Genomic DNA, 11686 nt, shown 5'->3' with positions numbered 1-11686 from the left:
GCATGCTGGCTGGACTCCCGGGCTTGGAGGAGTGTCATCAGAGCACGCCTGAGTCAGGATGCATGCAGAGGATTGAAACAAGTCTTTCAGATTTAAAATTCCTGTTTACTGTGGCAGAAGCTGCACAGTCTGCTGTGTTGGAGTCCTGTTAGACAAAACAGACATCCCTATCCAAAAGTCCTTGATTTGCATGTGGGCCTCTCCATAGGAGTCTGTTCACTTCTCAATTCTCTTTCACCCTTTGTCTTTTTTTGGTATAACGCTCTGAAGCTGGCCTTTGGACTTATTATGGATGCACTATGAGGATTTGATCTCTGAAGTTGATAGGCTCAGCCTTGCAACAAAGGGAATACTTATCCTTTGAAATGAAGAGGTAAAGCAGTCAAGTGGGAACAGGACTGACAGAAAAACATTCTTTGACAGAATATTTAAGCAAGAGAGATCAAATCTTTGAGTTGTAGCTGTGGTGGTTAGCACTGGACAGAGGTAGAGCTAAACATGCGATCTGTCTTTAAAGTCACCTCCTAAAGTTTTCACTGGATTGGCACCCAGGGCACACAGGATGAAAACTGTCTTACGCCCTTCCCGTCTGGTTTTGTGATGACAGTGCTGGATCCAAGAGACAATTGTTTCCAGTGTCTGAATTTTAAAATGTCATCCATTGAAACGCTGTCTGATTAAATACGTATACTGCACTGACTTTGCGATTCCTCCCTTGTTTTCAGGCAATACCCTAGCAGCCTTCGGCAAGAACAGGATGTCCAAGGAAATTAGCCACAAACATCCTGGACACAGTCTTCCGCGGTCTTTCCTCGAATCTGTCTATTTTTGACTTTCTGCTGACACACAGGGCACCCTGTATTTGCATGAAAGAGCACCTTGTAGATTTATTTCGAATGGCCAGCAATATATTAGCATCTCATTTCTTCGGGGCATGAATTATCTTCGGTACAGTCGGCCCTCCTGACAACTAAAGCGCAGCTGAAAGTGATCCTGCAGTGCTGCAGTGAGGGTCCTGGGATATTTCAGTGTTTCAGCAGTCAGGAAGAGTTTCACACTTGAAGATAAACTTTGTGCACAAGCAGTACATATACGGTAATGAAATGTGGCTTTAGGGTAGATAAGAGAACTGAGGCCTAATTATTACTCTGAATTGGAAATGCAGAGCTGGCAGTCAAGCTGTCCAACACACTCACAGGTTCACACTGGTGTAAATATTTAGCAGCTTGCAGTTTTCTCATTATACAGTTAGTGGTTTGGTGTGACCCTAATCAGCTACTTTGTTCTGCTTATTCTTTGTTATTATCCAAATGATCAAAAACTACATGTACAGGCACTCAAATGATTTTATTACAAACAATTATTGCAACACTCCAGTTACTGCAGCTGTTATTAAACACTTTATTCAGGTTCAATGTAAATATGTAAAATTATGCTAATTCACACACCTGAATTATCAGTGCGTCTGATTTGATTTCATGGCTGTTCCTCACAGGTAAGGCACACACTTCTTTAAATTAAAAAATGTAGCATGGCGAGGATTGGCGGGAAATGTCTGGCTGACAACAAAACGGCTTTCAATGTACGGCTAGCAAACCACATAAAGCATGTTAAGGTGCTCTGTTGCTTATTTTTGGCATTAATAAAATGTTTCCAGTAAACGAGTACACATCCTTCCAGACATTAACCTGATTATGTAGACTCTGGGCGTCTGATTACTGTAAATCATGTAAGTGCTTCAGCCAAACTATTGCCTTAATCCTGTTATTCACAGTGTTTGAATGCAAATGTTGGAATGTGTGTGTGTGTGTGTGTGTGTGTGTGTGTGTGTGTGTGTGTGTGTGTGTAAGTGCATGGGCAAAAGCGATGAAAATGTAACTTGCACATGCAAAATATTCAGTCCACATATTATCTGTTAACCAGAGCGGCTGCGTTGCTTTAGGAAACATGCGCTTGCACATAAATGCTCTTTAAACAAATATATGCTATTTAATGGAGAGCAGAGCTGTCTCTCCCCGGAGGTCTTCCTCGCAATCAGTAGGAGACACATGCTCTGCAGAGAGGCAGTGAAGAGGAGAAGAGGGCCAGAGAGAATGTGTCAGACTCTGTTCACAGCTTTTCCATTTCCATCATTAAAACCTGGAGCCTAATCCTGCAGCTACTTTAATCTCCTAATTCTGCACCCTTTTCTCTCTGCATACTCCACTCTCTGTCTGTCTCCCTCACTGATTTAAAAACGTGGGTTCCCACAGATTCACAATGAAAGCTTTGAGAGCCCCTCCACCACAAACACACACAGACACACTTCCAGTATTTCAGTAGAGTCATTTTACTTGCTTTTATATCCTTTCCATGAACATGCCTCGGCGTGGTTAGTGTGCATGGAGAGGTTTTAGATGCTCGCTCCTCGTGCTCTTGCCATCCCCGTGATCCTTGTCAGCCCCTGAATGTGATTAATGGTATGTAAGCGGATATACAGCAGCATCATGGGTCGCACCGTGTAATGGCAGGGAGGCAGGCATGTGGAGATGAGCAGTATCACAATGTAAATGGAAACATTAGATGACTTGATCATCAGACATCACATAAAAGAGTGAATTTGTGGGATGGTGCGGCAGATGGCCTGATAGCCCGATCTGTGAGCCAAGTAGCTGGCTCACTACTTTTCTGCATGGAAAATATGACATGTCTGAATGTGAGCTGCATTGCCTTGTTGCTGTTTGCAGCATAGACTGCTGGGTGATTGGAACAGCCTCTGCTGCTCTGCATGGGAATTAAAACGAACCAAATATAGAAACAAACATCAAGCAGGCTGCACCTCCTGCAGGAGAGTAATGTATTTATAAGGAGTCTAATACAGCAGTACAGATGCAATGGCCCTCACAGTAGATCACTTGAAGTGATTCAAATTGGGCCATGTCATTTCAACAGTCGTCCCATGATGCTTTCGTTACTGCATCGCACTGCGCAGAGAGTTGCATTTCTATGCACAGCACTGAGTGCCCTGCTGACACGTTACACCGCAGGCCATCTGCTGTCAACGTGAAGAGGAGTGGGAGAGAATGCAGCTTGACATGAGTTTAATCTACAGCATCAGAGGCGTCGGGTTTGTGCTATCCTCTGACTAGTCCTGTTTCTCAGAGTTTTTTGAACTACAGGATGGTAATTCAGTGGAATCATGGTGGGAACTATGAGCTGCTGAGCTGTTGCTGCACTGTGAGTGCACAAATGAGACAAGGCATCCTTCCACTAGAGCTCCTCTTGATGTGAATATGAATCAGTATTAAAGAATAAAAAGCATATCTGACGGTAGGAGACAGAAGCAAGCCTCGCACTGATGCTGAGAACAGTAGGGATTCTGCTGATGATGTAGATTATGCACAAAGACATTTGTGGAAAATGTCACACAATATAGCTGCACTGGATAAAGTGTGTTTTGTTAGAAAACATAATGTTGACTGTTAATCCACAAACGCATCCAGTGCGTCCAATGGTGCGATATGACACGTGGACATGACCACTTTAGAGTTGTTAATTGTGTTTAAAACACCTCTCTTGCACAGAGTGATAGCAGGGGAAAAGATTCTTGACAAGCAGAGAGAAAGCTGCCTTTTAAACACCAATTATCCCTTAATCCTATTTTACATGACTTCACCTTTAATGACAGTTTTAAGAGCGTTAAACGTCACCTGTAAGTCCCTCGTTAGCTGTGGTCTTATCTGTCATTCAGCAACAACATAAACAATAAACAAGTAGATTTTCCTTATGCAGTTTCACTCGCCTTCATTGTACATTTAAAGACTACTCGTGCAAAGTATATAAAACTATGTCGAGCAAAAAGGACGATTTAGAAAAGGAAACTTTAATGAGCTTTTTGAAAACGAAATTCTTACCAGAAGTTTTCATTTGCAGCTTCAAGCCGAATTCAGATGAAGCGCTTCCTTCTGATCTTCACCAATAAGATCCATCTGTAACATCAAACGCCGTGCTGTCACCTGCACGTACACTGCAGCTGCATCCATAATCTTCTGTTCTTCATTAATTACTCATTCCTACGCTGTGAAGCGTTTTATGATCATGAAGAATAAAAGAGAGGAACATTAAAATATGCAAATACTGTTCAATTGTTATTGTGTAAAAGTGAGCATTAAGTCAAAGCAAGGCAGAATTCATGCATCTTTTATGCGGCCTTGGACAGTTCATCCCAAATATTTCAGAGCCAAACAACTATAAAAGCAAGGACTAGAGAACATTGCCTATAGCTAGTAGTCACAGTGGATACTGATCTTATTGTCTAAAGAAAATCCCCAGTGCAACACTGACATTATTAAAAATATATTAAAAGAATTCCCATCAAAATGTCAGAGACTTTGAAGCTCTATGACGTGCACTGCAGGGACTGTTGTTGCTGTCATTACCTCAAGTCTTTGTTTTATTTTTTCACTCCTGCACCCTGAGGCGATAATTCAATGTCCTCAGTCTCTTTTTTTGTTATTATTAATTGAATAATTATTTTGCCACAAAGGTCTGCAGTGCTAAAAGTACTTTTTGACTTATTTAGCACAGGAAAAATGAAGAGATCATTGCCTCGTAGGGGAACACTGTGAATATAAAATAAAACCAGAATTTCAAATGTTCAACATTCAGAGACTCGGCAAGCAGATAGACAACATTAAACAACATTACCATTAACAATGAGGCCCGGGAGTCCTTGGGAGCTGGGCTCCAAAAGCTGCAAAGCGGCACTGTTTCTGGCAGAGGAGGAGTTGTGGTGCTCTGGGAGCTGATAGCAGTTTCCTTGGCACTACACTCCCGCTGTGTCAGCCTGAGTCACTGCGCTCTGCTGGCATCGTGTAGTGCTGAGGAGGCTCCTCAACAGACCGAGGCTGTACATCATCATCAGTCCCTGTGTGCTCCTTGTGTGTGTGTGTGTGTATGTGTGTGTCTTGTCAGTGACTCTCTCATGAGGCCCCGCAAACTCCTGAGCAACAAACAAACACACTGCGGCAGCAATAGAGCTCACTTGAGTTCCCCGTTGTTCCCAAATAAACCAGGATCATTGCTGGCTTCCTTTCTCTTTGTATCCAAATGGGCCATGTGCGCGAGCGATGCTGCTCGCTCGCTACACTACACCATGAGTTCACACCTCAAAGCATGTCATGGAAAAACAAACACTCCCGCTCACAAAAATAGACTTCACTGAGGGCTTTGTTGAAATTCTATAGTGGCCATGATTAATATTTTTATATCAACAAACCATCAAATGGCTTCTTGTATGGAAAAGGGGGTCACTCACAGCGATGAACCCCTGGTGAATTATCCCCCGACTCTGCAGCTCCTCTCAGCTCTATGGAGCGTTTTAGCGTCTTCCAGCTCATTGTTTTGGTTTTCTGGCACACAGTTACTGTTTTGGTTCAGTCTCACTGCTCTCATCAGCAGTGTTTGCAGCCACAGCGGGCAGCCGTTAAAAAAAAAAACAAAACACCATATGCTTCCTGCTCAGCACCACATAGTGGAGCATTAGCAGCGAACAAACCAGATATTTCCCTTAGGAGATGGTGGAGACCAGACTTCAAATGAACGCTAACATTGCTTTGTGTCTGCTGAATGTGTAAATAGACAGGTGTTTGCTAACAGCTTTATCATTATTAATTTAGAAGATAATATTGTGTTTACAGCTTCTTTTTGCAGCCCATGAGTAGCCAAAAAGTCAATTAATTAATGCTGCTTTAAAGGGACTCTGCACCAATTTGTCATGGGGCATCCCAGCATCACGCTAAAGTATGCAATACAACAGCCAGTCACGTTTTGCATTGCTTAGGCATGGGAACAACGCCTTCTCATTCAGAAGGCAAAAATAAAAATAGGACACACAGTTGCACTCTGGCCGAGCCTCTGCTTCTAATGAGACTTTTGTTGTCTTTTAAACTACATTGGTTCTTCATTTCTTGGTCATTATCGCCCCATGCTGGCACTGCACCCTCATACATGTGTGTATTTTTCACGTGTAGGCCAGAAAAGAAATGTCATTTTGACATGCTATCCTCTGGTGGATTGGCGTCTGTTCCACACTTTGGCATGAAACTGGGCTGCACAGGGAGTACTGCAAAAAACAGATGCACTATGTCTTCTGTGACTCTGGAGAGATTTTTTCAAGGTCTGGGAAAATAACCCTGATGATGACCTGTCTTTCTTAGGCCCCTCAACTCAGTGCAAGTGCACTGCTAAATTGCTGAAACACCCCTATCAGGAGATGTATTTTTTCCTCTGAGAGGTCTGCCAAATATTAATGAGCTCTGGCCCAGCCTGCATCCCAGACATGGTCAAACCATGCACCCAAGCCCATCCACAGCAGACACTGAACACATTGTCCACCCATCTTGTAGGATTTGGGTTGTATCCTCATGCATGCACATATTTTAAGCTGCTTTGGATAAAAACATCTGCTAAATAAATGGTTACAGTGTAGGCAAAAATAACTAAAATAATAATAACAAGATTGACAGTGACTGGCATGTGATCACAGTTTTGCTTATGAATGTCTTTACTAATTCCAGCAGCAGCAGCAGCAACAGCAGCCTCTCCACAGTGCCCTCTCATCTTATTAAGGTGCCCAAGGAATTATTACCTCTAAATTAATTGGGAGAGATGAACAATGCACTTCAGAGCGGTTTGCTCTTGTGTCATCCATTATGTATAGGCCTTCTGACGGCTTTGAAGTGATCATCACACTGCTGTATTCTTCTGCCAGAGTTTTGTGAAGTCTCTATTATGGCTTGTGGCTGTGTCTCCGTCAAGGTGAGCAGAGGAAGCGCTCTCCCTGCAGCCGTGGCTATTACAATGTAGAGACATAATTCAATTAAAAAACACCACTAACAGAACATGCTGGAGTTATTGAGATTTAATCAGAGTCTGTCGCACTAGAAACACTCCAGCGGAATGCAACCAATTAATGGAAGGCAGAATTAATGCATTAATGGAGGGCTGAAAGAGCAAAATGCTAATTCCTGCCTGGTACCCCCCACATAGTATTCTCAGAACTGCATTTAGAGCTTTTGTATTGTTGTAAACCTCTAAATGGGAACGCATTTGAGATTTAGCCTTTAGCTTTTTTGGCCTGCATTTAAACAGACAAATCCTGACTTTACTCAAAAATGAACAAAAGAACAATTTGAGGGTTCAAACCAGATTATGGTCACAAGCAGACTGCTGGTTGCTGTTGTATAAAATCTGGGTTTCAGGCATCTTTTGTACACATCTCTGTGTACAGACACAAAGAAATGTGCTGGTGAATTTACACCGCTAAAATCACCTGCAGTATTTGAATGTGTGGCCCTGTCCAGTAGAGGGGCGCTGTGTCAAAATCCAATCTGAGGACCTCAAGTGTTTTAGTTTCTTTTCCGCTCACATGGATCACATTCCTAAATAAAGTTGTCTGTAATGAAATAACAGGATCCATATACAATTCACAGAGGGCATAGGTCACTGTGCCTTAGGGATGTCACAGAGGGCATGACTGCAAATTCTTTGCCCTGGGGCTCCTCGATCCAGCCGTAATTACAGGTCATTTCTGCTGTATGTTGTGTCAAACTATAGATTCAACACTAATGGAACCAGCATGGAATAATGAGAAAAGAAATGTACAGTTTTCTTTATTTTATGGCTTTTACTTTATTCTTCGTCCCAGTTACATAAAATACAATGTGTAGCTGCTGTTGACAGGCTTGCCCCAGCAGACCACAGTCAAACTGTTCAACATTACAATTTCAAATTTCAAATTGCTTTTTGAGCAGTTGCTAAAATACTTGCACATCCAGTATTTCTGATGCAGATGCATCAGAGACAAGATATTGAGCTGGTGCCTGAGCCATCACACCGGTGTCCAATATGGTTTCACTTTCTCAGGCTTTGAGCTGCTCTTCTATATCTGTTTTACATGGAATTGCAGGAAAATAGTGTCCAACAAGGACTGCTCTCTCTCTCTTGTTACGCATGTTTGGCTTTTTTTAAGCATTCTTCATTTTGTCCTTTCAGTGTCAACACAGTATAAACTCAGAAAAATGCTTAAAATTACATTCTGGCTAGGTACACGCAATGCTGTTGCAACACTGAATGTCTCAGTGTCTGAAAGTGTCGGGCTTTCACATTATTTCCCCAAGTCTTTTCCGGAGGACACAGCATACAAGCCTTCTTGAACCTCTTTATTATCACAGTGAATGTGACCTTGATCTGCTGATCCTTATCTCACGTCATTCAAAATTTCAGAAGGCCCATTGAATCATGTCAGTCATTTCAATATCATGGTTCTCCTGCGGTTTTAGTTTAGTTGTGGGACAAGCCCAGATAATTGGATTTCCTAACCTCAGACTGTTGGCACTGCCAGAGAGGTTTGGGGGAATTAAAATCTTCCCTGTGCAGTGAATCAATATAAAAACAATCCTCCTTCACTCTGAAAATGTGCTAGACATGCACAGAAAAGCAATTAACCCACTGCGGGAATTGATTTGGTCCACTTCAGCTTATCTCCTTTGGCATGGCCAGGCTTTTACATACCCGCTGGGAAGATCAAAAGTTTTTCTTGCTTCAAAACCTGACAACACCCCAGGATTAGCACTGATTTTATCTTCACCGAGCAATTACCTGCTATGGTAATCAATGCAGGACTGCCGTCTTTAATAGTCTGTAGCATCGCCTCCACTGCAGGCTGTGCAAATTACAGTGATTCATCACTGAACCACACTGCACTGCCAGCATTGCTGAATCAATTCACACAAACTGTGCTCACAAACACATACAGCCTTCACGCTGCTGTTGCTGCTATGGTGGCTGCTAACTAGCTCTCTGTATTCTGGAGAGGCTGCTGAGAGACCTTGATGCATAGCTTTTTTTTAATGGAAACATTTCTTCAGGAGGATTTTAGCCAGTAATTCATAAATTAGCAGCAAGAACAGAGGCATTCAGTTCAAATTTTCTATGTCACACCACCAAAATCCACAGACACACAAATACAAGCCGCCAACAATAATGTCCAAGTTTCCAGGAGTGTGTTAACCAACAGAAGAAAATGTGACCTAAAGTCCACTAGAATCATAAAAGTGGGGTTGAAAAAGGCAAGAAAACAATTAGAGAGCACCAGATGAAATAGCACCCACTGCAGAGAAAAACTGATCTAGAGTCCAAGAAGACAAAAGACTTGGTGAAATAGAGGAAATGAAAGAAGGCCTCTGCATAGTTAGACAGGGTTGGAGGTTAGAGAAGCAGCCTCAGAGAACTGATTAACTCCAGGACCAGAGCTTCTGCTCCAATGAGCTGCAATGAACACATCTGGCCATTCTCTCTTTTTCACTTTCGTCCTAAATCTTTTATGCACGTGCGCCAGCTCATGGAGAAAATCAATAGCAATCCCACCTGTTACTATCTCCAGGCGACACCTGCCAACTCCTGCCAATGTAACGTCTCACATTCAGACGCCGTGGATAAATAGGAAAGAGCGGAGACAGGAAAAGTGAAAACAGGAAAACATTTTTATGCTTCCATACAGACGGGCTGGACACATTCTGGGAAAAATATGAAGGGGGGTGCAGAGAGCTGTGCTGTGCGCTCTGGGAACAGGACAGAAGGGTGGGATCGGGACGCTTCCTCTTCTGGTGTCACAACATTTTCCAGTCTGGGTGGTTCATGAACCAGCGACAGTACTTTGCTTTCAGTTAGGGATCAGTGCGGTTGAAGCAAACAAAACCAATCATTTAATATTGATATATTGAATGGCATATTACATTTTATTTTAGAAATGCACCATAAGGCTTTGACACTGTATTATACTCTGAAACATGTTTGAATTCTGTAACTGGAATTTGGAAAAAACTGCATATGACCCTGTGTGTAAGTGTGTGTGTGTGTGTGTGAGAGAGAGAGAGAGGGAGAGAGAGAGAGAGAGAGTGGGTGCATAACAACCAGTGTAGCTGTTCCTTTATCTGTGTGTGTAGGGATGTCCTTTATACAGCAAGCTCAAACGCACGCAGACACACTGATAATGGAGTGAAGTGAATGTGAACAACATCTAGAATCTGTGAAAAAATCCAGTCATTGAACATTGAGTCTCATATCAGACACTAATTAATACAATGTATAAGATGTATTTATATCATAAAACAAGCAACAGTGAGCGAATGATAGTAAGAATAAAGCAAGAGAAAGCAAAAAGGCTCCATTTTCATATTACATAATGACTTAAAACACATCTGTCCATCATGTCATCACTGCAGTCCCACTTTGCTAAAGTGCATGAGTGAAAATAGAAGTTCATCTCTCCTTTACTGCTGAGAGACTGGACATTCATTTTTGATTTGTATGAGATCAGTATACTGGGTGTCGGCAATTGAATTGAATAAGTCTGTATTGCTTGAAATTGGTTATAAATGGCCACTTTTTAAAGAAACTATCTTGCCATTCGGGGCTTCTGTCTGATTATGTCAATAAGCAACTGCTTATTAACTGGATACAATTCTAAAATGTTTCTCTAATCTAAAAATGCTTTTAAAGTTTTGTTTAAAAAAAAAAACTTTATTTGAGTCCAAATCCAAAAAAGCCCCCGAAAACTTGTAAACAAATCTATTTTTGTGTTATTTCTCAAAACTGGAGTCAGATGCCAATGTCTGACTTGAGCTCAATTTAGATCACATCATTTTAATTCAACTGCCAGGTGGCACAAATCTCATCCCGTACCACTCCTCCCACTTCAACACATTTCCGTCACATTGGATGACTCTCATGCCCTCAGACAGTGATGACTCCATGATGAAACTGTCTCCTTGCAGCTTCTTGTGTGGGTGGATTACATCTGTATTCCTGTCCTCTTCTCTATGGCACACATAGGCTGAGCATACATACAGACAGACATATCCTATTCTGTGCACCGCTCCACACAACAGGGGACCGTATGTGAACACTATCCTTTGTGCTATTCAGTAATCCAAACAGATTGGTGGATAAACACTTCCCAGACTAAATCCATGGCTCATGATCGCAACATTTTCTTTGGTCCGAGCCCCGAGGGTGAGGGATCAGCTGTGCATGCATCAGCAGCCCAATTTGATTCTTTATGAGGCAGATAAGAGGCAGTTAAGATGCCCACAGGTTGTAGTAAGTCTCAGTTATCACAGCCCAAGATACAGAGAAATAAATAGGCGCTGGTTTGTTATAGTTGAGGGACTTTTAATGTCAAACCACCTTCAACTCTTTTGTTTAGACATTAAACGGGTCTCTCGGCTGCTGTTAAAATGATATTGTTATGATTAAGTGAAGAGTGTACCCTTTGTTCCTGGAAAAACAGATTCAAGATTAATTGGATTAACGGTGCACCAGCATCAACCCACAGACAAATCTAATGACTACATAGATACCAGTGATGGAGGAAGTTTCCTAATCTTTAGAGAGTGATTCAAAAACGTACCGATTATTCATTGACAAAATACATTTATGTATTTTAGAAAATTCTCCACAGGGTCCATTTAGTAGCTGTTCTGATTCTTTCAATATCACGTGCTCTTCATCAGGAGATATCAGGAGACAGTACGTAAGCACAGTAACTGAAGTAAATGGGCTTTACTTTTTACCACTAATAATGTGTGTTGCAGATAACCTGTGGACCAAAGGACACTCACAGGAATACTAACATGTATGCATG

This window comes from Chaetodon auriga, chromosome 9 (genome assembly GCF_051107435.1).
Source record: "Chaetodon auriga isolate fChaAug3 chromosome 9, fChaAug3.hap1, whole genome shotgun sequence".
In the NCBI taxonomy this organism is placed as follows: domain Eukaryota; kingdom Metazoa; phylum Chordata; class Actinopteri; order Chaetodontiformes; family Chaetodontidae; genus Chaetodon; species Chaetodon auriga.
This window is presented reverse-complemented; position numbering follows the sequence as displayed.